Source organism: Leptinotarsa decemlineata, unplaced genomic scaffold, assembly GCF_025532065.1.
Source record: "Leptinotarsa decemlineata unplaced genomic scaffold, Ldec_3_MD MMD2_P_RNA_scaffold_9, whole genome shotgun sequence".
In the NCBI taxonomy this organism is placed as follows: domain Eukaryota; kingdom Metazoa; phylum Arthropoda; class Insecta; order Coleoptera; family Chrysomelidae; genus Leptinotarsa; species Leptinotarsa decemlineata.
Window position 1 is genome coordinate 17,874,102 of NW_027412536.1, and position 27,003 is coordinate 17,901,104.

Genomic DNA, 27,003 nt, shown 5'->3' on the forward strand with positions numbered 1-27,003 from the left:
TAAAACGCCAGAAAACACCTCTGCTGTTTGAACAGATTCGCTTTTGTTTTGTCAAAATCTCTCGACGCGAGAAATGCAGACCATGCACAATGTTTTATTCATATACAAACTGAAAGAAAAAAACCCATCCGAATTAACTATTTTCAAATATATGAACATTGAATTATACGGAAATCAATGTCTTTTTCAGTTTGTACTCCAAACACCCGTTAGGTTTAATAAATATCTTGTCCAATGTTGAAAGGGCATTCTGAAAAATATTGTATGTTGTTTCGAATTGTCCGCATTCACAATTAGAGCTAATATTTTTTTGCCTTTCATATTCTCTGCAGAACCTATTTTTTGATTTGTGTTCATTACTTGTTCTGTACAAAAAAAATTCCATTTATCCTTGCATTTAATTGATATGTCCGTAAAGGAGATAGTTACAACATTGAGCACTGAGTGACTGGTTGTATATATGGAGTTATAATATATGTCATAAAACATATATCTACGTATCTGGGAATGATTGTTCCTTCAAATGTGATTAGGATTGTAGAAACTGATACATATATTGGCTTTCCAATTGTTATATTTTTTCTATTCATTCTTTTAACCTTCATTACTATATGGTATGTATGCTTCGTCCTCTTTATTTTTGAATGTTCATTGTTAATCATGTCATTAGTGCTTTCTCTATTACTGTAGGCTATGTCTATTTTATTGCCACGTTTTATTTCATTTTCATTATATTTTCCAATTTCAAGAGTCACATCTTTGGCTATTTCCAAATTAGCATTGAGCTGATTACAATGATTAGTTTCTATATCGATAGTCGATGTGTTTTCTATTTTTGGTAATAAACGTCACATATCAAAATGAGTGAATTTCATCAGTTGGGACTTTTATTGTCTAATATGATAATATGATTTGAAATCCCTGAAAGAACAAATGAAATTGAAATGAATAGTTGAAAATAACAATTATATTAATCAAAAAACTTTGAAAGGAACTAACAATGAAATGAAAAAAATTTAATAAAATGAAAATTGAGCATGAAATTAGAAAATGAACTAAAAATTCAAATATTTCCAAATAATTTACTTCACGACGATTCGACTGTTAGTATTCACAATCGTCTTCGGGTGAGTCATCACCATAGATATATACCATATAATAATAAAATTATTACTCATTATAATTTCTATGGTCATCACCCGATAACTCACCTGAATAACTATGGAGCGATGGAGAATAGTTTTGGTGCAAATGTGATCAGAGTCATCTGCTCTATTGATAGGCTTATACAACAGCAGATGACTCTGATCACACTTGCACCGAAACTGTTCTCTATTGTTCCATAGTAAAAACATATATAAACGAACATACCTTTTTCAAACTTAGTCATATGAAAGCTGTCAGTGTCAATTGTTCTATTGTTCTTTGTCTCTATCTTTTGGTCTTCAACCACATGGCTTCTACCGGTAAATTATGATTTTAAAACAACGATTTTCATTAAGTGAATTTAAATGATCTTCCTTATATCAGTGAGGAGTCAACCTCTTTCATTATATTGATTAATTTCATTGTAATGACATGTTTCAATTGTTTAAATGTAACATTCTTTTAGGCACTGCCATCCTCACCAACAGTAAGTTGAGCCTTTTGTTAAAATTTAATAATATTGTACTATCATCATACAACTTTTGTAGCTTTTCCGTGAAGATCATAATATATTTTATCGAAATATTGGAGTAACTTGTATTAAAGAGTTCACCTCTGTTCTGCTGATCACCCAAAGATATTTTCCAAGTTTGGTTCTCAACTAGTCAGCAAAGACTGTCCTTCAACTAAATCACACAGGGATGGGTTTCTATCAACATCTAAGAACTACTCATGGTACTGAAATCTTCAAAAGAATGAAACAGTGGTCATGCCTAAAGAAGAAGCTAGCCAGGTAAAAAAACGTAGATGTTTCCTCTTGAGAAGTACAGTAGGAATATTGTCAAAACACATCACACACATCACCCAACACATAGATCAATTAGGGTGAAGACAACGTAGAATATAATAACGCAACAGGAAGATTAACTAGCAGGTTAGAAACCAAACTCCCCAACTATGAAATCAACAGTAACGATAAATCTCTCAATCACATTCAACATAACTTGAAATTGCTTATGAATGAGGTAATCGTTATCAGATCGTTAAGTCTTAGAATTTTCTGCGTTACAACACATTTCATATAACAAAATTTTTCGCAAAAACGGATCAAAGAATTAAAAAAAACTCTTATCAGCAATTGATAAATTGAAACAACCCACAACGTCAGAATGGATGAGTAGTCTTTCAGGCATTAATATCCCTGAGGACATTTCAAACTTTTTGGCCTTGGGTCCCTATGTTAGTGTTGACCCCATCATTGATGGGACATTTTCCATAAAAAAATCTTCAAGCTGATGTTAACTACATCACATCTATTATCACTGATGACATCAATTATGTTATTTCATTTATTATTTATTTATCTTCTTCTTGAAGATGATCACTGATCAAAGCTCTTGTCGAAGTATTAAAAATAACGGTTTGATGTTGGGATAAAACCCCAGTAATATTCATTACTACACCAAAGGTTCCAAACAGTCCATCACAAGTAACTAAGTATGATAAAGGCAATGCCACTGTGATCCTTGGCTGTGACCAGTATATTAATTTTTCTACAAACCTTATTGAAAATTGTGATTCTCACTCACAAGTGAGTGAAGACACTACATTACAAGTTCAACGTAATTGTAATAATTTATTTAAAAAATGATAAGAAGTCAGTCAGATTGACGAACTCACAAAAAAAACGTGTCACTAATTATACTGGGACCTACATAATACATGAACCTATCCTGTCTGTAAGACCCTTTATTGCTTTAATTGGTTCTCCTACGGAATAACTTGCATCATTTCTCACAGACATTTTAACTAAAGCTTATACATTCGACAATCGATATTTTATTAAAGATTATTTTGATGTTTTCTCTACCTTTAATAACATGAAATTACTAGACAACTATGTGATTGCTAGCTTAGATGTTGTATCTTTTTTCAGCAATGTCTATTTAGATGCTTGTCTCAGGTCTATTGAAATAGAAAATGGGGACGTATTACTTAGTTTTGTGGTAATCACAAAGACGAATTATTTCAACTCATCACTTTCCTTTTTAATGATATATATTTCCATTTCAATTGTAAAATTTACAAACTTTTGGTACTCCAATGGGAGCTAAGATTTGCCCCATTTTGGCAGCATGTCATGGATGAACTGCTAAATTTGGTCTTACAGGTACTCCCCTTCATTTTTTTTATAAAAAAATATGTTGATGACATTACTTACCATTTTCCTTCTTCAAGATGGAATATCTGAGATTGTGGACATCTTTAATAGTTATGACCCACACATGTAGTTCACCATCGAAACTGAATATAATGAGCAATGGGTTCCTTTCCTTGGCACTCACGTTATCAGAACACCAGATAATACTTTAGTCACAAGCCCATCAGTTCTTATAGGTTCCTGAACTATTGGTCATACCATAAGCAGTCGACAAAAATTAACTTGGTCAAGCAAACGAAGAACCAAATTTTGCAGATTTCCAATCCCCCTTTTCATTTAAAAAACAAATATACTTTTTCAATTATTTACTATGTCAAGCATGTACATTCAAATCAATAATAATAACCAGTTGAATAGAAACCCTTTACAGTCTGACAATATCACAATTGGGACCATTCACCTCCAGTTTCTATACTTTTCTCATCTTTACCATACATAACTGATATGACATCTAAGTTTTGTAGAATTATATTATTATCATAAATAAATTGTTTTCAAAACAGGATAAAACTCCTATAAATTTTCAATCTTAATTAATCTATTCTATACCATGTATAAACTGAAATAATGAGTATATTGGTTAAACGTTAAGATTACTTAAAGATAGAATCAGTTCACACAAAAGTGATAGTAGATTACATCCTGAGAGACGTGCTCTTAGTAATTATGTTTTTAAAGACAGTTATGAAATGGACTCTAATTCAACAAAAATGTTTGCGATCGAAAGAAATGGATCTGAAAAATGTTTTTGGAAATGTCACTTATATTACAATCACATAACTGCCTTAAAAGAAGATCAGACATTGATCACCTCAGTGAAATGTATACCTGTCTATTAGATATTTATAAAAATTTGAATAATTTACAAACAAGCAACAGTTCAGAAATTTAATTTCTACAATTTATAATTAAACATTTTTAATACTTTGAAATAAATTTCCAACCTCCCTATGGCAGGGTTACATTTAATAACACTCCTTCATTAATTTTTTTCACAAAACTAATAAGGGTGTTTTTCAATTAATTACGTTTAAAATTGATGCATTTGACATTGGGTTTTCTCATTGATAGGCTTATTTAACAGCATCTGATCACACTTGCACCGAAACTGTTCTCTATTGTTCCATAATTTCAACATAGACAAACAAACACACCTTTTTCAAACATAATCACATGACAGTTGTCAGTGTCAATTGTTCTTTATATCTCTCTTTGGTCTTCACCCACAAGGATTTTACCAGTAAATTATAATTTTAAAAGAATGATTTTTATTAAGTAAAGTCAAATCTTCTTTATATCAATGAGGAGTCAATCTCTTTTAGCCCCTTGAGGACGGATTTTTTTTAACAATATTTTATGGAAAAATGTATTGATTGATTTATTCACAAAGTAAAACAAAACAACGTGGGATCCTGGCAAAAGGAAAAATATGATATGGTTAATTCAAGGCATCATCTAGTTCCGATAAAGGCATGAAAACATTTTTTATTGTCTTTGAGGCATAATCCCACATTGCACATAGAACACATCCGAACGGTATGGTGTAGTTTTTTGTAGTGTTGCAATGTGCACATCTTCCTGAACTTGTATGAAATGGCATATGAAAGTTCTTATCAAATTTCAATTCCTGTGGCATGATGGTTTTGAATGTGTTAGGTATATTTTCATTACTTTTCCGACTACGCTTTAATTTCCCAGAAATAGCACCTATTGGTCCAGAACCAAAGAAAGTTGAAACTCTTTCAAGGTAATTTTACTTGGTAATCCGGACTTGATATGATATATTGAGTTCACCACTGTAGCATCCACAAAGTACCAAAATATTCGATGCCACCATTTCCATGATTTTCGATCTGTTTCGTAAAGTGATTTCAACATGTCAAACTTATCGACATAGCCCATGTGATAATTATAGTAATTAACAATTACTGGACATGTGACTTCCTCTCTAGAGCCACCTTTCTTTCTTTAAAAACCTCTGCAACTCTGTAGGGCCATGAAAATCAGAAATGAACGGCACTGCCTTTTTGTCCATCCACTTGAGGGCCACTAGTCCGTCTTTGAAAACTCTGTAATCTAAATCACCACGTCTCAGCAGCTTGTCATCTCGTAAGCATAGCCAATATCTCCTCAAGAGGTAATAGAACTATCACAAAAAGTTAAAAAAAAACACTCTAGTGGGCATGATAAAATTCCCACTTCTTTGATGAAAAGAAGTATACTAAGCATAACTGAAATTATATCATATATCATAAATAACTCCGTGAAATTTGACGTCTTCCCTTCAAGACTGAAACTATTCTAGTGAAACCTATTTATAAAAAGGGGAATTCTGAACTTATGGAAAACCATTGACCTATAAATATTCTACCAAGTTTTGCAAAATTATTTGAGCTAGCTATGTGTAATGACACTACAAATTTTCTAAATGAATGTATGAATATAAGTATAAGTATATATAAGTATAAATATAAATAAATAAATAAATAATATAATTAGCAATAACCAACACGGATACTTACGAGAGAGATCAACAAACAGTGCAATATTTCAATTTACTCAAAATATAACAAACTTAATGGAAAGAAAATATTTAGCACTTGGTATGTTCTTAGATCTGTTAAAGGCATTTGACTGTTTGAATCAGGAGATACTTATAAAAAAACTAGAACTATATAGTATAAGAGGAAACTCACTGAAATGGACGGTCGAACATACAAATCTGAGAATGCGGCAGTGAAAGTAGGAATACCCCAAGGAAGCAATGCGGGTCCCTTGTTATTTATGATCTACATAAACGATTTATATTATTATTCAAACACACAATTCAATTACAGTCTTTGCTGATGACACTAATTTATTAATAGGCCATGAAACGTATCCTGAAGTAGTAAAAACAGGTATGGAAATGTTTAATGATACAAAAGAATGGTTCACTAGGAATAGGGTATTTTGAATGAATCTAAAACTAATCTTATACTCTTTAGAACTAATCAATTACAGATAGAACGACCTCAAAATTTGAATATTGAAAACATTACTGTAAAATATTCAGAAGACACCAAATTTCTAGGACTTCATATTGATGAATTCTTGAAATAGAACAAACAGATTGATTAAACAGCTAACAAATTGAGCAAAATTTCGTATGGACTAAGGGTGGTTCATAAATATATCAACAAAGAATCGGTAAAAATTTTATATTTTTCCAATTTTCAGTTTGTAGCTAGATATGAAATCAAATTTTGGGGAAGTAATAGTGATATAAATAAAATATTTGTAATTCAGAAAAGAACAATCAGAATGATGAGTAATTTGAAGTATAATCAATCGTGTAGATATGTCTTCAAGAATAATGGGATAATGACGATATATGCTCTTTATATTTATGACTGCTTAATGTTTGTATTAAAAAATAGGCATCTGTTCTTTAACAATATTAATCAACATTTCTATGGGAAAAGAAGATATAATTTCATGCTCCCTTCAAGACTGTAGCCAGAAAACAATTTCGGGGGGTGTTTGATTTGGTGAAACAGTAGAAAAACATGAAATATAAAAACAACGAATGAAAAGGGAAAAAAATTGTGTCACATGATCATATATATTTATTAGAAAACCATCAGAGAAATATTAACATCTTTTTACAAAATCAAATTTAGTTTTCTAGCTTTTTTTGCAGCAAACAAATCAATTACTTCCTCGGTGTCGATGTCAATTCTACGTTGGATTGACATTAACGCCAAACCGTTTAGTCGTTCCTGGCTTGTGGAGTTTCTTTCATTAATGAGTTTTGAGGCGTTTCAGAGAAGAGAAAGTCCTTTCAGGGGTACATGTGGAAACAGATAGTGTCGCCAATATCTTTGAAAGTTTGTACGCACATTTGCCGTAAGGTTTTTCTATTGTGTTTTAGGGAAGGTGGACAGGTCACTAGGAAACATCTCCTTTATATCGGCAGGTGTAGACCAAGGCTCGCCGAACACACACTCTCTTATTAACGATAACTCTCGACACTCGCATAGGACATGACAGTTTCATCTTCCTGTTCACACATCCTGCATAGAAGCGTGTCTACTAGCCCCATATTATGGAGGTGTTTTCTTAGTTGACAGTGACCAGTCAGAAATCCTACTGTTAAGCGTAGATTTTTCCTGGTCATCGCTAGATTTTTCTTCGGCGACAGCTTTCCAGGGTCGCCAAGGGTGATCCTGGCAAGATTGCATCCTTTGATTTCATCCCATCTCTTTAGGGATTGATCATGGGTGTAACGTTTGGCTAGTTCTACAATTGTCGAAGTGATCAGGCCGTAGGTACCACTGGGTCCTAAAATTCTTAGTCCAGCCGCTTCCTTGGCTAAAGAGTCGGCAATGCGATTACCTTTACTCCTGTCCTCCACCTAAGGATAATGTTATTATCTACCGAGGCGTTGGCTAAATCTTGGTGGCACTCTAGTACTAGGTCTGAGGTAACACATCTTTTCTAGGCTAATAGGGCTTGTCTGCTGTCAGTGCAGATTGTTATTTTTTTGCCGGAAATTCCTTTCCTGGTTATTTCTTTTGTGGCAATTGAGATACCAGCCAGTTCTGTTTGAACCACGCTGGTATTTTTTCCCATTTCCCACTAAATCCTTAGGCTTAGTGATCTGGAGTACACTCCACATCCTGAACCTTCTTTGGTTTTTGAGCCGTTTGTATATTTACGTATTGCATTTTTAGCATCTGACTCTGTGTTATGTTTTATTTGAATTTTGTAGGGTTTATGAAACACAAACCTGGGTACAAGTGCATCACTGGTTGCCTGCAGCAGAGGTTGCACAGTAAGCGCTTCTCGCCACAGGCTCAGCCTCAATTGACCCATTCCTACTTCGAGGTTTATACCAGCCATGTGCAATCGTAACATGGCCATTGACGCAACCTCCTTAATGTATAGGTCCAGAGGGGACAGAGCAGTAATTAATTCCATTGCCGCGGTTGACGTTATTATCATGGCTCCTGTGATGTTCAAACAAGCCAATCGTTCTATTTGATATAATTTTTGGATGGCCGTTGCTTGTAAAACTTTCGGGGGGGATCAATCCCCCTTGATCCCCCCCTGGCTACGGCCTTGCATACAAAGGTTAACCATAACAGAAAAAACTTCTCATTACATGTCAATGAAGCTGTACAATAAATTGCCTAATCGAATCAAAGATTTTAGGAGCATAAAGAAATCTAAGAAAGAAATAAAAACATATTTAATTGATTTAGAACCGTAATATAGTGTGACTATTTAGACCAAACTGAATTATATAAATGTATATATTTATAAGTATATGAGGTATTTTTCTCTTTTTTTTTGTTGACATTATTTCATTCCATGTTGTCTATGTACAAGCTGTAATAGTCGGCATATTTTTGAAATGATGATTATTATTATTATTATTATTAAGTCAGTTGGCATCTGCTTACATTTTTTTCGAGCAGTTCCGCATGCATATATTTTGTTGGAAAGTAGATGTTTTTGAAGGTGTACAGAAATACGCTTTGTGATTCTTAGCAACTAACTCTCTAGGAAGATCTTCGATGACTCGTTCTCTTAGTACCTTTTCAGTAAGATCACAAACTTTGCCAATATATATTTGAAATTGTGACACATAAACTGTATCATCACTACGTACCCAGAGTTTTTAGCCCCTTTTCATAGGTTAATTAGGCATATATTGGCGTAAGTTGCTTTTTTCTTTGTAGCAAATCATTGAATCATCAGTGGCTTGATGTACATTAGGCGCAAACGTTTTCAAATATGATTCTGACAATGTGTCAATGAACGGCCGAACTTTGTAAAGTTTAACAAACTTCGGGCCTTGCTTTGTTGGCTGAGTTGCATTATCATTCATGTGTAAGTTACTAAGCAACCATCCAAAAAGGTCTCTCCTCATAGCATTGGTTATGTATGGGTCTCTCAGCTGAATTTTCTATGACCAGTGATCTTTATAGCTGGGCATGGATTTTAGTCACATGAGAATATTCAATCCAAGAAATATCTTTTATTTCCGATGAGGTTTTCTCAAGAAAATAGGTTTGTAAATCAATTTTTTTCAATCAAAACATTCACAAACAAATGAATGAATATATCGCTGTGCTAGAACAATACTAGGACAACTTGACAAACATAGTTTTGAGAAAATTGAGTTTAAATGTTGTAGCTGATATTTACATTTCTCAAACTGGCAATGTCATTTTATAGTGTTTGGTGTCTAAGGTATATGGAAGCCTAATGTTAATATCGTTATTGTTATAAAATGTCAATTTTGTTTTTTAACTTCTTTTTGTAAGGTATCTTCGTATTACACTGGAAAAAAAATATTTTGAAGATATCTCGGTTTTTGTTCGAAGTTATCTCAGTATTGAAATTACTTTTTTGTTTTTGGTATAAGTTATTCCTACTTTTGTTGAATAAGTCCTTGTATTGTTCAATATTTTTTTTGAACATCAGCAAACTCAACGTCATTTCTCATTTTTGACAATAACCTTGTGTTGCATAGATTGTTGAGGAAAATTTGAGAATTTGTCTTTTATTTTCGTTTTTGAAGTTGTAACAGTTATAGGAAGAAAAAAATATTTGTTTTTTCAAGTGAAACGAATTTAAACTCCTAACAATAAACAAAACCAACTATTAGGCACCATTCCTTGCCATAAAAATAGGAACTTTGATGACGAAAAGTATTAAAAAGGGTATTAATTACTTGAAGTTTACTCACTCTCCTCATGATCTACCTTTTGCCCTTTATTAAAGGCTTTCAAACACTTTAAGAAATCATGATGTTCTACTGGGATATGTTTGGGTAAGCTCAAAAGATCTGTATGTTTTTCAAATGATATTTTTGGCCTGTTAATATACTCTGTACTAGGTCTATTATTTCCTTCGTTATTTTTTTGAGTGATTATTTTTTTAAGATTCTGTATTAAAAGTTTCTATATAATAAATTGAATTTGGATCCTCTTTGGTGACACGCAATACTTTTATATTAGCCCAAACTTTTCCAATCTAATATGTCAGAATATTTAATATTATTTACTGAATAAGGTTTCCCTATTTTTTTGTCAATTTGATAACCATTTCCACTTGTTGTGGAGTATACAAGGACCCACTTAACAAAGCTCTCTTCTTCGAAGATTCTATGCAAGAATGCATAGGGTCTCCCTCGTTTTGGGAATGACCCGCTATCGTTTGATAATGACACCCTCTGATGGAAAATTATCAGTATCCTAAAAAAATACATAATTACTTCATGAATTTTTGCAGTCTGTATATTAATTCACCGCATTCGCAACATTTTTTGGTGATGCACCACATTTTGCGACCTCTCTAAGTATTCTTCGTGTCCTATTAGATATCGTGAATGAAAGTTTCAACTCCGGTGTCATCCGTTCCCTACTGTAGCAGCGACAAACTAATTCTCACAGACAAGTTGCAACCTTTATTTGGTTAAATACAAAGACATCTCTAAGATATTTGGAATGTTTTTTAGGTATTGAATATTAACGTGGTGCAATATAGTGCATATAAATTATGATTTCAGTCCTCTAATAAGAGTTAATCATCAAACAATAGAACAGGTGAATTTCATCAAATTTCTAGGTATCAAAGTAGATCAAAAAATGACATGGGATCCTCATATTAATGATCTAACAAATAAATTAAGCACAAGTTGCTTCATCATCAGGCAATTGAAAGGTACAATATCTCTGGAAACCCTTAAACTGGCTTATTTTGGAATAGTGCAATCGACAATAAGTTATGGAATAATGTTTTGGGGTAACTCTGTACATATGAATAGAGTTTTTGTTATGCAAAAAAGAATTATCAGATGTATGGCAGGAGTGCACTCCAAAACATCATGTAGAAAATGGTTCAATCAACTAGGAATTCTCACAGTCCCCTCACTTTATGTGCTGCAGATCATATTATACGTCAAAAAAGATGAAAATTATTTGATGAAAAAAAAAGATATACATAATTACTGTACAAGAAACAGTGAAAGATTATACCAGCCATACTCACGATTAGGAGTTGGTCAAGACTCCCATGTATATCAAGGTATTAAATGTTATAACAAACTCATGGCTATTCATCCTGAGTTAAGTTTAATGAGTAGGAATGAACTAAAATGTTGGTTGAATGAATTTTTAAAAAACAAGGTGTTCTACTCCCTTCAAGAATTTTTAAATTGTTGATGTTCATTGTATATTTTAATATTTTACTTATCAAAAATGTATATGTATAATTATGTAAATTTTAATTACTTTTAAGCTCTCTTTGTGACTTGTCCAATAAGTTTCATGTATTTACACTTTTTTTTATGTTGTACATGTGAACTTTAGTGATGAATAAACTTCTATTCTATTCTATAAAGATATTTCAAAAAGCAGTCATTATTAGATTGAATATTGTTTATTCGTAGTGAAAAACTGAGACATATTCGATAATGCAATACTGGGATAGCTTCAAAAATGAAGATACCTTATATAAAATATCCTTATAGCTGGGGAAACAGTGAGACAACTCAAAATGTCCCACTATTTCTCAAAACAAAACATGAGAATATGAGTCGCATATCGAACTAAAAAAACAAACTTTTCAACATGTCTCACTATTGAACAATAAATAAAAAAAAATACAAACTGCAATAGTGAGATATCGGTTATTTCTTACTCAATGTTTTGAATGTAACATATCCTAGTATAGCTCCAGATAGAGCATTTTCTCAGCATTATTTTGTAACAGATTTCTTAAATTGGCCATTTTTCGAGTTGTCCTAGTATTGTTCTAGCACAGCGATATCATCGCTTGTCCATGCTGTGGTCAGTCTCCATAGTTGTAGTTGTGATTGTGATAGAGGCATTTCATCTTCTGTGTTCTATCCATCAGTTACTTTGTCTATGGTAGGTGATGCATCAATATCACGCCGACAAACTTGTTCAAATTGCTCGTCATCCAGCATATCAATATGCATTCATTCGATGTCAAAAAAGCTATGCACATCATCTTCTGGATCTTTCATAATTAGGGATTCTTCTGCGTCGTCGATAATGTCCGACGACTCCTCTGATTCGCAGTCCGAAGGAATCTCATCTATAAGTGCCTCAAATTCGGAAGGATCTAATTCTTGCAACTCCGCAAATGTCTGCTTAGCGTGACCTGTAATTTAAAAACCTAATTCAATACCTTGTGGTCGCTTATGGATAATTGGCTCCTTACCCTACTCTGTACATAATATATTATTAACTTTATTTATAAAATAATTTTATCTTCTCTGGCTGTGTAAACACCAATTTGAACACTGCTAACCTCTCTAACAGTAAGTTATGGCTATCTTATTGGTAATGTCTTGTTTTTATCATACAAACTAATTTGTAGCTATTCCCAGTTTATGTGAAATTGAGATATACGCTTTGAAGGGTTTGTTAAAAAACTATATTGAATAAGTTTTAGTACAAACGTTTCAGCTGTTTCGAATTCAGAGGCAATGATTGCAAGTTGTTTTTCCGACGACCTACTTGAAATACGTATCAAGTATGCAAGTATGCAATTTAGCAAACGAAACAAGGAGGGAATTGCTGCCAGAAAAATCAAAACAGAAGTATGATTTGGCGTACGATTATTTTATGGCGTGAAAAGGAAGAAGTAACGCAAAAAGCTTCTCCTAGATAGTGTTATTGGCCTACATATTGGAAATTACCTGAAATTGAAAGCGGTACTCAAAAGACACTCAGACGGATATGAACCAAAAAAAATTAATTATCTTAAATCCCCAGTAAATCAAACAATTGAAATTTTACCAATATACTACGCACATTTTGTATCAAGAAATCGTTGTTTTTAATAAACAATATTGATGATAAACAATATGTGATGATGCTTTTTTCTTTGAACCTACCACTCCGCTTGAAATAATAGAATGTATTAAACGACTAAAAAATAAAAAATCTGTTGATTAATATCAGATTCCTGTGTCTATTGAAAGAAACAGCAGAGATCATAGCCTATCCTTTGACTTATATTATAAATTTATGTTTCTCAGAAGCAGTATTTCCAGAAGTACTGAAAGTGGCACCTATTAAAGCTATATTAGAAAAAGGAAACAGATGAAGAAAGTAACTACAGACCCATATCATTATTGCCAAATCCGAGTAAAATTTTTGAAAAGCTCATGAACAAACGTTTACTTAAGTTTTCAGATGATAATGTGTTGTTAGCCACAGAACAAAATGGATTCCGTAAAGGTAAATCAACCATACAAGCAATATATCAAGCCATTGAAAAAATTTACATCATTTGAACAAAGATGATTGTTTTTCTGATTGATTCGGCCGTTACTTGATGAAGATCCATAGTAATTTCACAAACTACACTTAAACGATTTGATCAAATCGTTTAAGTGTAGTTTGTGAAAAGATGATTGTACTGTAACTTTGTGTATTGACCTGTCGAAAGCATTTGACAGTGTCAGCCATGAAATTTTATGCAACAAACTTGATAAATATGGAATCGAAGGCACATCTTTGAACTTGATCAAATCCTATTTGACAAACAGAACCCAACATTTGATTGAAAATGACATCTCGGGGATAATTCAATCAGAATCAACCGTGATAAAAAATGTGTGCCACAGGGACCAATCCTAGGCCCATTATTATACATGGTATTCCATATTCGATGGTCTATTAGACGTAGCTAGAGAACAAAAAGATGAGAGTTTCAAATTTTGGTTACCGATGTAGATGGCTGTGATCTATCATTTGAAAATATTTTCATTGCCGCGTTGTTGCCACATCTACATGTAACAGACATCAACTTGGAAATTTCAAATGGAACACCCTATATATTATATCATTTTTGAATTCTGCATCGAAATCCAAGTTACTTTTGTGAACCATGTTCTATACCTAGCTCTCACCGTTTTTAAAATAATAATTTTGTAATTTTTTTTTTAGCAAAAACCTGGTATTTTTGATATTTAATATCGCATGAATTAACTGATACATCGAACTCAAATTCTGGCAACATTGAGATAAGCTATGGTGGTCATTATTTCAGAACGAAACTCAAATCTTATTTTATACAGAGTGTCTGAAAAATACGACTCGATTTGTATCTTTGAAAAACGACCATAACTAATTTTTTCAAAATAATTCATGTGAGATTAAATATTAAAAATACCATGTTTATGCCAAAAAAAATTACAAAATGATTAATATTTTAAAAACGGTGAGAGATAGGTATAGAATATGGTTCACAAAAGTAGCTTGGATTTTGATGCAGAATTCAAAAATGATATAATTTATAGGATGTTCCATTTGAAATTTTCAAGTTGGTGTCTGTTACATGTAGATGTGGCAACAATGCGACGATAAAAATATTTTCCAACGATAGACCACAGCCATCTACATCGGTAATCAAAATTTGAAACTCTCATCTTTTTTGTTCTCTAGGTACTTCTAATAGACCACTAATACCCTGTATATACTGTAAACAAATGAAATACCAAATGTAGTTAATGAATATATTGTTATTATATGCAGATGATATATCAGTCATCATAAAATAAAATAACTCTCAGTTGGTCATGACAAAGAACAAATGTGCTAGATGTATTAAACAATTTCCTCACAGCAAATGACCTACTACTTAACATTCACAAAACTCAAATAATTCATTTCGCAAATAGATCCTTGCCAGAGTTGAATAACTTTGAATATAATAATCAAAATATAAACATATGCAATCAGGTAAAATTTTTGGGATTCTTGATAGATAGGAGACTGAACGGGAAAAATCACATAGACTACTTATCAAAAAATATTGCAAAATATTGCTATGCATTGAGAATACTGTCAGAACATGTCTCAACCGAAGCTGCCCTCTCTGCATACCATGCTTATATTCAATCTAGAATAAAATATGGAATTATATCCTGGGGAAACTCTGTTGATATCTTTAGGATACTCATACTACAAAAAAATGTGTCAGGTATATCTATAAGATGAAAAAAAAAACGATAGCTACAGAGAAGCTTTTATTAGGAGCAAAATTTTAACTTTGATAAATCTCTACAAATATGAAGCAGTAGTATTTGTAACAGAAAATAAATCAGAACTTTTCATTAACTGTGAAAATGATCACTTATACAATACCAGAACAAAGAATGATCTTAGAAATGAGAAATGCAACTATACATACATTCAGAGAAATGTCAAATGTAGCGTTATAAACATTTACAATAAATTTCCTCTGACTCTAAGAAATCTTCCAATTTCAACAATGAAATGTTGTTTGAAGAACTGCCTCGTAGAAAAACCTTATTATAGCTTGCAGGAATACTTAAATGATATTATGCTAACTATATGAATGTTATTTATATATGCCTGATTTTATATATATTTTTTTGTCTTAAAACTACTCGTGTGATTATATTGATTATGTATGTAAAGCTTTGATTTGTTATTTAGTTGTTATTTATTACTGACATGTTCCACGTTTCTCGGAGTTTATGTAGGTACATTATATGTAACCGGAACAAATAAAGATCTATCTATCTATCTACACTAACTGGAAGAAAAAGCACTTTCGAAACAGCTACTTTCATATAAACATAGAATTACAGGAAAGAGAAATACTTTTGAAATAAATTCTTTTATATTAACACTGAATTATACAAAAAATACGTTTCCCTATTCAGTTGTTATAGAATTAAATCGCATATTAGTAGAAGTAGAAATCCAAAACGTTTCTTTCCCAAACCTTATAGGTTTTAAATTGCTTATATATTTTTCAAATATACATCTGAAAAGTTTTTGAATTTTTAATAATTTTGCAGAAACTATACTCTGGATGAAACCTAATACTGCACAGATTATGAATGTCTAGGAAAGGAAGCGTTAAAATTCAAGAAAACAAATGATTACCACTACATGAAATTATCTGAGCCGAGGAATGACGAGCAGCCTTTTAGTTCAGGTATTTGAAACTTTATATATTCTCATTATCATCCATCTGCTTGTTTTAACATTCAAAATCACGATTTAGAATGATTCACCATAAACCATTGAAACGATAACAATAAGTTTACCAAAATAGCAACTAGATTATAGTACATTTACTCTGATAGTAATATCTGTATGATTTATCTGCAAATAATATATTTCCTAGTAGGCGGGTTCACTGTAAATACAGTTGGATATTGTGAATTCAAATTTCACCTCACAATTAATATTAATTGTGAGGTGCAGCCATTATGAAATATTAGAAACAACTCAGTAATTATATAGGAATGTAGATAAAACACAAATATTGTATCATTGTTCAAAGTTTGGGAATGAAGATGAAGATTTGGACAAATGCCGGTTTATGGTCTTATTTATTCGATCCACCATTCCATCGGACTGTGGATGTAAAGCTGTGGTTCTGGTCTTTCGAATGTCCAACAGTTTACATATTTCTTGGAACAGGTTGGAATCGAAATTTCTGCCCTGGTCCGAATGCAGCTCCAATGGGACACCGAATCGACATATCCATTCCTTTACCAGGACGTCAGCTCAGCGACGGTAAAGGCTTCCTGGTTGGGCAGGGCATAGGCTTCCACCCACTTACTGAAGTAGTCCATGACTACTAGGATGTATTTGTTCTCATGGTCGGACTTTGGGAACGGGCCGGCGATGTCGATGGCGATTCTTTCAAAAGGACTACCCACGTTATACTGGCGCATTGGAGCTTTCGGTCGTATCCGAGGTCCGTTACTGGCAGCACATACAGCACATTGACGTTGGCTTGACAATTAACCCAGTAAAACCTTTGTCTCACTTTCTGGAGGGTCTTCCTTACTCCCAGATGTCCTCCAGTGACTCCATCATAGATTTCTTTGAGCACCTCCCGTCGTCTGTTCCTGGGTACCACTGTCTGGCGCCCTTCTTCTCCACCGTCTTCAGACTCCAATACCCACTCCAGAACCTCTTTTATCATGGTAAGGGGTTCCATTGGGCCCAGTAGGACTTAACCGCTGGCGAATAACCTGCTACCTCTTGCCACGATGGTCTTTGATTATTTTTCTACCATCCGATGACTAAACCAAGATCTGGGTCTTTCTCTTGGTCTTCCTTAATCTTATAGTCCTCTCAGTTGTCGTCTACAGCTGTAGTTCTATAAATATTTGCTTCCTTCTCTTCTGCTCGTCGGCAATGTGAGCAGTCATAGGGGTATGGTCTCCGTGGTAGGGCAACTGCGTTTTTTACGGAGACTTGATGGATTCAGGCTGACGATTGCTCCTTCTCATCGAACCTCTCTACAGGCTGACAATTGCCCCTTCTCATCGAACCTCTCTAATTTTCCTGATTTGGTGGTGTTTTTTTTGATGCTAGGACATTTGCTACGCACATGCCCAATTTTCCTACAGTTCCAGCATCTTATTTGTTTTCTCTCAGGCAACACTTCTTTTATCACCTTTCTAATGGTGGCCTCAATATCAGCAGGCACTTGTCCATCTTTCTCGATAGTTTGAACTTTGCTCTGGCCCTTGCAGGATTGTTTTACAGCCTCAAACTCCAGAGATCTTGTCAGGGCATCCACGAGATGTTTGGGACGAGCTAGCGTCAAGGCCTGCCTCGTTTCTTGGTCCATCCAAGAATGCTTGAACTGCTAATCGCTCCATTACACTTTCCGGTGTAGCAGGATATGCCAGACGAACCAATCGAGCTATGTCGTCTTCAAACTCCTGTAGGAATTCCCCTGATTTCTGGCAGCGGTTCTTCAGCTGTGATTGGTAAACGTGCTCTAGGTCTGCCTGTCCATACCGCAGCTCAAGATGCTTTACAAGTTGATCATAGTCTTCCTGTTCCTGGGCCGTGAGAGTTTGCAGAATATTCATTACTTCTCCACGCAACGCCAATGTTAATGCTACCGCCTTTTCTCCTGCATTCCATCCATTCGCTCTGGCCCCAGATTCAAATTGTCGGCGGAGTTGTACAGGAGTTGAGAGTAATTGAAACATTTTTGGGTGTCGCAATATTATTAACAATACTCTCCGCATTGTCAGTAAAGAATTCATTAAAAAGATCCACATCACATTCATAAACAGATGATGCATCGAACACGTCATTGCCTCTTTCAGAGTTTATAATTTTCCAGATTGTCTTATTTTTATTGCTGGAGAGGAATATTTGATTCGAGTAATAATTTTGTTTTGCTTTAAGCAGCATTCCATTGTATTTTTTTTTACTCAGCTCGTATTGCAATTTATTGAAGTCGCTAGGAGATTTCAATAAAAATATCGGTCAGGGCCGGCTTCAGATTCGTTACATTATTCTCAATATGCCCTCCGAATCAACAACATTGGTCTTTGAAACATTGAATAGGAAGCTCATTTGAGTTACGCCATTTTCTAATTACGTTGACATCATTATTTAAGAACTCTAAATATTAACTATGCCACATTTTTGTGGTGGATAGGTAGAAATTACATCATACAAGGAAAACTTTCATTCCGTAACAGTATTTCATGATTCAGTCACCTTTCATAAATCACAAAATACTGCCGCTATCATCTCATCATTATTCAGCTTAGTGTATACTTTTTTTTAGGAATGAGAAAATAGCATCATTGGTATTATTGTTGTCTTGAAAGCCAAACTGATTAATCACAAGGATGTTGTGCTTTTCAAAAAATCCACCTTTCTAATTTTGAATAATTTTTCTTTAAGCTATTGTAGGTATGACAGCTATTAGTATATAATTGGCTGGGTCATCTCGTGTTTCTCTGTCTTTAAGTTTGTTGTTCTCAGAAGTTGTGAACACCAAACTTCGCCATATAGAAATTTGTGGAGGATTGTCCAGTCATTCTAAATATGTCTGCTTTCAAGTGTTCTCATGCGAAAAATGGATCGAATGTTCCAATAATTATATCCCAAATTTGAATCCTTTCTAGGCGTACTTTGTAGTTTGAATATCAAGGACTCCTCACGACTGATCTTATCCAAAAATAGTAGAAAATCTTCGCCAACTCTAAAGATATATCTTAAGATTTCAAGACGTTTGAGTGCAATTCTAATATGATACGAGAATGACAATTTTGTATCAAATATAACATCAAGAACTTGATATCTTCAACATGTTTCAGAGGTAAGCTATTTATGGAGGAATCATATTCAATTGATGACTGACAATGGCTAAAACTTAACACACTTGTCTAATTACAATTCCAATCAATTTCTTCTACACCAAAGATTCAAATCATCCTGAACACTTAGTAATCTGGGGAGAAATAAATTTACCAATTCAATTTGAAATCGTCAGTGAACAGTATCCCAATAACCGCAGAGTTCTCATTTATTGTACGTATGACACAAAGTTATTTAAATTGTATCCATTGGGTCTTACGCCAGAAAAAAATTACAGAATGTCTCCTAAAAGTTATGATTTGTTATGAGTTTTTAAGAAATCGGTATAAATGTAATGAAGGTGATATCGATTTTCAAAAGCAGTCAAGATGTTTGATAAATCAGTAATTATAGGCTTGCTCTGGTGTTGATCTGGTCAAGCGTTTAAACAGTATCAAGATAATTGCTGTTCACAAGGCAAACTAACATTTTTTGAATAATTGATGGCAGGCTTAGGTCTTGTTGATTCTTTACATTATTTTTATCGACTGATTTGTGAATTGGCAATTTTTTTTTAATTCTGGGAATATCACCGTAGAGAGAGACAAGTTGAAGTAACGAAAAGGAGAACTTGACATCATATTTGCCGATATTTTTTCAAATGGAATGAGAGAATATATTTTCATTCAGATCAGCTGGGTCCATACAAATACAAAATTTATTTTTCAGATGTCCTACAACCATTGGGCTAACTACCAGCTATTTCATTTATAGGTTTAATAGTGTCAAGGTCAACTATGTTTTGAAACTCCTTTTCAACTTATTCATGTGGTAAAGAACTGTTTCAATGGATCTTATTTCAAAGGTTGCATTTTTCATTAAATCTATATCAAACTCTTTTTCTGATTTGTATATTTTCATGCCAGTGGTGGATCTTTCATTCACGTATCTTGTATACAACACTTCCTCTTCAGCTTGTTCTTGCAGTGCATGTTTTTGTACTGAATGATTCTCATTTCTATTTCTCAACCAATACTTTTCTTTGAAATGTCCTTTTTTGTTGCCAATTTACATCTGTTTTTCAGTGGACAACTTTATCTCAAATGGTTTGTGTCACACCGTCTATGATCAAAAGTTTCATATTTTTCTTTTCATTTTCTTACAATTTCTTCTTCAAATGTCATTAAAAGCCAGCACACTATGTCTTCGTATATGTAAAAAATCATCCAAATGTATCGTTTCTTAGTAACTCGATGCTAATGTAGTAATTTTTCCCGTATCAAGTTGAAAAAAATGGACGTAGTGGGAAAAGTAGTTGTTGGGTAGTAATATTCACAAATCTGCAGCAAGTCATTGGTCAGTAATTTAACGTTACTGACCAATGTTAAACTATCACTAAAAAGACATTGTTTGGTGATATTAGGTGCCAAAGAAAAACATTGGTTGCAATGAAGCATACAATGCAACCTGAACAAATCTGTTAGTCTATTCCAATTCCTTGTAGAAGAAGGAGTATTGTGACACCAGAAGATGCAATCCATCTGTCTGTCTGTTTTGTCTATCAAGTGGAAATCTCATATTAAACCTTCATTTAAATTTCAATTTAGATCATTATTGGAAAATCATGAAAATGCCATTTATTTGATGAAACCAAGCTTGTCATGGCAGACGGGAGTTAGAAACGCGGAACAATACTTTAAAAATACAAGATAGAGTTCAAAGCCAAATTGACTTGTTTCATGAAGTTTGACAAATGTTAAGCATGATTTGAACACGATTGGGGAGCTACTGATTCACTTAGAAAATATAGTAAAAGAAAGTTTCAGTGATTTCTTAAAGGAATTAGAAATCAGTGAAACATACTTGAATCATCTTGAAAAGAGACGAGCTTTCAAAGCTGAAAAAGCACAAAATTGAGATTCCTCAGGAGTTGTCTGTCTGGTACTGTGAAAACTGCAATAGAGCATTAAAAAACAACATGTAATATTTACACAATCACATGGGGTATGCTTTGTAATCGAATCACAGTTCATCATTTTATAGTCCGTTCATAATTTGTCGATAGCACAAAATGAGGGCCCAAGTCATAAAACGGTCGTAAAACTCGTAAAATCATAGGCGGAGGTTCCTGAGGTGTTTATTCATTAAATATAAAGCTTCAGTTTATATTCGAAACTTGCCTTGAAAGGGTGAAGTTGTTGCGAACGAAAATAATTTTTGGTTTAGTACATTTTTTAATCGCATTTAATTTACGGCTCGTTGGTGTTTCGGCGTCTACGGCAGTAATTAACGTCTCTAATATTTATTTTGCGAATTTTGTGCAGTGCGTGAGTAACTTTTTTTCATATTCCTACAAACATATACGTACCTTTCGTTCCTGCTTGTTTTGTTTGATTGCTTGCGATGACTTCGTCATCATCATCAACATCATCAAGTTTGACACCGGTACTGTTGCGTACAGTCAGTAAGTCTGTCTATTCACCAAGAGAGAAGACTACGTGGGTAAACGCAGGTCATACTCTCACAAAAATTTGGACAGATAAAAATATATCAAGTTCCAGGCAAGCCTTTATGGAAGGTTGGTCTACTGGTATTTCCCCACCCTCTGGTAAAGGCAGTAGATTAATAGTTTCTCACATTGGCAGTGAAAAAGGATTTGCTAAGCATGGTTTGTTGGAATTTGAATCCAAAAGCACAAAAGACTATCACGAGGAGATGACAGCTGATGTTTTCGAAGAGTATTTTGAGCAGATGATTGAACATATACCACCAAACTCAATTATAGTATTAGATAATGCACCTTATCATTCACGACTAGTTGAAAGACTTCCAACGACTGCGTGGAAGAAACAGGATATCATTGACTGGCTGCGGAGTAAGTCCCTGCCTTACGAAGATGGAATGGTTAAAGCAGAACTTTTAAAAATTGCCCGGCAACACAAATCTGAGTTCAAGAAATACGTAGTTGACAAAATGGCGGAAAGACGAAACATCACAGTCCTTAGACTTCCACCCTACCACTGCGAATTAAATCCAATTCAACTTATTTGGGCACAAATGAAAAGCTATGTGGCTAGAAAAAATACGTCATATAAAATACAAGCTGTACGTGAATTGTTATATGAGTCTTTACAAAATATTACAGAACAAAATTGGCGAGATGCAGTAAGACATGCAATAGAAGAAGAACAAAAAATGTGGGATCTTGATAATATAATTGATGCGACTATAGAGACACAACCGCTAATTATTAACCTGCAAGACGACTCGGATTCCGAAGATGATCCTGTTTATTTTGAATTTGAATAGTTTTGTAAGTAATCGTAGTTTATATCATTTAAAAATAGGTATTAATTAAATAAATGTATCTTTTACAAATTGCAAGTAACTTATTATTTTTGAATAAAATAAAGAAATTTTTTTAAAATAAAAATACAGTTTACAGTACCTACAGTTTAAGAATATTAATATATTTATTTATTTAAAGTAACTAATGTTTTAATCATATACTCTACGACACTGGTCACTCATTTCCACTCAAAATACCTATATAATCGGATTAAAAGTTTTATAGCTGTATTGTATTTCTTCAGATACAAGGTGGGTTAGTCGAAAACATCTTAAACTGCCAGTTTTAGTTTGGTTTTTGTTATTATATCATATTAGCTGTCCTCTCTGTATTTCAGTTCTCTAATGAGGGTCAAACTTGCAGTGAGCTATCAACAAATTATGAACGGACTATAGGTTATTCAATATGCCTTCAATGTCAGTTAGTAAATACCTGAATAAAGCAAATTGAAAATGTTTTCAATACATTAAAAAGCAACACATTACTTGAATTGAAGGGGTTATATTTTTAGGAGTGATAAATTTTTTGGGAAAGAAAGTTTTTGGCTTTCTACTACTCCATCTGGAGTAGTAGAAGTAGAGTGGTAGAGTAGAGTATTAATTTAGAGGATCAGAAAAAAGTACTAGAAAAAACTTCCAATGTGATTAAAACACTACGAGTGGGAAAATATAAATCCTTGATTCAGTTTCAGAAAGGTATACTTTTGAGTAATAGATCAATTGTTGAGCTCTTCCTTTATCTTCAGAAGAGGCACTCAGGCCAATATATTCTTACTACGCGACTGAATCAGGATATTCTGGAAAACTTCTTTTCTTACATGAGAGGGATGGGGTCATCTAATGATCATCCAAATCCTCTGGATTTCATTTATAGAATGGGTTGGTTCATTTTGGGAAAACACTCAGCATCAGTTTTCACTGAGAACAGGAATACCGAAGAAACCGGAGAGCAATGTTTAATCCAACCTCTAGAACAAACTTCAGAACATCCTGAGTTTGAAGAGTTAAACTGCATTACTGCTAATATGTTTGGGAATATATCAACGGGAGCGGAATGTCTGGAAAACTCCCGGGAATTCCAAGATGAAGAAAATTTGATTCCTTATTCCTTTATAAATCCATGTTATGAAAAATGTCACACTGATGGACCAGATATGTCGCAAGAGGCGTTGGAGTTACTCGGATTGAAAGAAAAAATAAACAATGACTCATTAACTTATATAGCGGGTTATGTGGCTCATAAATTCAAGAAAAAATATAATTTGGGAACGGAAGTTCTTCCAGCTTCTTCCAAAGATTTGGATTGGTTGCAATTTATATCAAGGGTAGGTCTTCTAAGACCCAATAACTCATTTCTTCAAGCAGCACAAATAATGGAAACCGAATTTCAGAAAATGCATGGAAATACATTATCCAGAGAAAAAGGTATCTTCAAAACTTTAACGCAAAGAACCATAGAAAAGATAGAAAACCCAATACCATACGATGCATTACATTGTTTGTGCAGAACAAGGACCTATATAAGATTGCGGGAGATTAACAAACAAATAAGTTTCCATAATTTGAAAAACAGGATGGAAAAAAAAATTGATAAGTTCGTAAATCAACGAAAGAAAACTCGATGAATTATCAAAATAGCTTCTATCTCATTTTGTAGCTCGTTGTCATATGTCTTGTTACTTCAAATAATTAGAAAATTTAGAAAATTTGACCCATGTGCAATTTATCTTTTTTGAAAACAAAAGTACTTGAAAAAATATGTATTTTATTACCTAGCCGATTGAATTTGTAAAAAATATTGTCAAAAGTCGGAAATATCATCACAGTATGTATCACCCTCGGTTTCATCAATAGGGTGAGAAAATGACTCATAATTTTAGTATTCAGTAGACTGAGGAAACAAATATACCTACTTCTGAAAAAATCAACATGTATGTATTCATGCATCAAGACTAATAATTCCATTTTCATGCGAAAATGCTTGGAGATATTCGACCGAATCTCATTCTCCTTCTAATGAATTGTGCGTTGTACGGCTCCGTGCTTCGCAGTGACGTCACAAGTCAGGACAGAGCGGACAGAGAGATGCGCGTCGGCATACCGTTATGAATGTATCGTGATCAGATTTATATTTTTAAATAATAAATTAATATTGCGTAAATAACACTGTTTCACATGTGAATAGTTTATTGTTTGTCCTTACTACTAATACTGCCTCTCGTGACACGTTTGCTGTACTATTCTCAGGAAAAAGGCTCATAGTTCCAAAAAATTTCTTTTATATATAATATATTGAACTCATATTTAATGTTTTCTGTGTAATTTAATACTTGAACGTTTCACCTGGAAAAAAAATTTAATATCTCTCAATATTTTGAAGACGTTCTTCATTTATCCCTGAAAACAATATTTTCTTCAAAATAAAAATGATATGAAACAACAAATGACAGTTTTTTTTAATGATTTTTTTTATTTACAGGTGTTCACATCATACAGGGATCCACACCAAATCTTACAGAAAAAATGTTTCATCATCAGTGGATATTGAAGATATATTTCGCATATGAAAGTTATAATTGTGCCTTGAAATGAAGTGGATCCAGCATATATGCAAAACTCTTTAATTATTTTCAATGATTATTGATTATTGTTAATAAAAATCAAAGTAGTGGTTTATTGAAGGGGGGGGGGTCGATACTGTTTTTTACAATCCTGAAAATTGGGGGAAGAATGGCTTGTTTTTATACAACCTGGTTGCTTTTTTCAAGTATATATGCAAATCTTTAATTATTTTCAATGATTATTGGTTATTGTAGATGAAAATCAAAGTAGTGGTTTCTTCAATAAGGGGGGGGGTCGACACTGTTTTTTTACAATCTTGAAAATTGAGGGAAGAATGATTTTTTTGTTATACAACCTGGTGGTGTGGTTCAAGCATACATGCAAAACTCTGATTATTTTCAGTGTTTATTGGTTATTAACGAAAATCAAAGTAGTGGTTTCTTGAATGGAGGGGTCATGCTATTTACATTCTTGTAAATTTATCTCAACTTCGTTGAAGGAAGATAAATGAAGTTATACATTATATTGCGCGACTTCCAGCACTTGAGGATATTGCGTTGAAAGTCTGCTGAAGAACAGGTCCTCCATCGAAATGATAGCTGTGTCCAACATTATTTCAATCATAAAGGGATCACGTTCCCATTCTGACCTGGTGACATCTCTATGACAAACCTGTACTAGTTTTATAATATTGAAGTACACATAACTTCATTTTACTGTTTTGACACTATAATAAGTAGTGTGTAGTGAACACTTTTTTGTGAATTTCATACTAGGAAAATAGTTATATTTTCTGTATACTAATGAATTTTAATGGTTTGCTAAACTGATTATTCCAATTAATTTCTCCTTTTCGTTTTGTCTATTTTGTCCTATTAAGGTATATTTGTCGTCGTTGAGTGAATTGATTAGTGGGTGAATATTTTATTTATTCTTCAGATATTTAATGATTTCATTTTGAATATTTCTTTAGCCTGATTTTCTCTAAATGACTGACTAATTATGAAATCTGGAGAATATCTTTTGTTACAATCATCTATCTCTACAGATGTTTCTTTTTTGATATCTTGATGACCAACAAAGTGTTTCTCTTCTTGTTTTTGATATTCCTTTGTCATGAGGATTTGTTCTTTAGTATTGATCAACCCAGAGTATTTTTTGAAATATAGAACAGTTATATGTGAAATAGTTTTGTAATGACTATTTTTCAGTCAGTGACACTTGAGTTTTTGACATCTATCCTTTTTGTTTATAGGCTGATGAATTATCGTTGGCGATTAGATTCCTCCGCATATTGTCCGTATTGTGAAATTTCCACGTTTTCAGGTATTATATTACAGTTTGGTAGAGCTGTAAAAGGGTCTGAAAATTTTTGAGTTCTCTAGGTATTGTTTATATTGTAAAATTCGTGTATTTTCAGGTAATATTTGTATTGCAGTTTGGTAGAGCTGTAAAAGGGTCTGAACATTTTTGAGTTTTCTGGATAATGCTCATATTGTAAAATTGGTGTATTTTCAGGTAATATTTGTATTGCAGTTTGATACAGCTGTAAAAGGTTCTGAACATTTTTGAGTTCTCTAGGTATTGTTTATATTG

The 27,003-nt window shown here is 33.3% G+C and overlaps 1 long non-coding RNA gene across 1 annotated transcript; it reads left to right on the top strand.

Annotated features, from left to right (window-relative positions):
- The first annotated feature begins 1,408 nt into the window (after positions 1 to 1,408).
- On the top strand, positions 1,409 to 25,519 carry LOC141480570 (uncharacterized). Its single transcript, XR_012464428.1, has 4 exons — positions 1,409 to 1,633; positions 1,695 to 2,080; positions 16,227 to 16,366; positions 25,325 to 25,519. It is a non-coding gene; the product is annotated as an uncharacterized lncRNA (long non-coding RNA).
- The last annotated feature ends 1,484 nt before the right edge of the window (positions 25,520 to 27,003 follow it).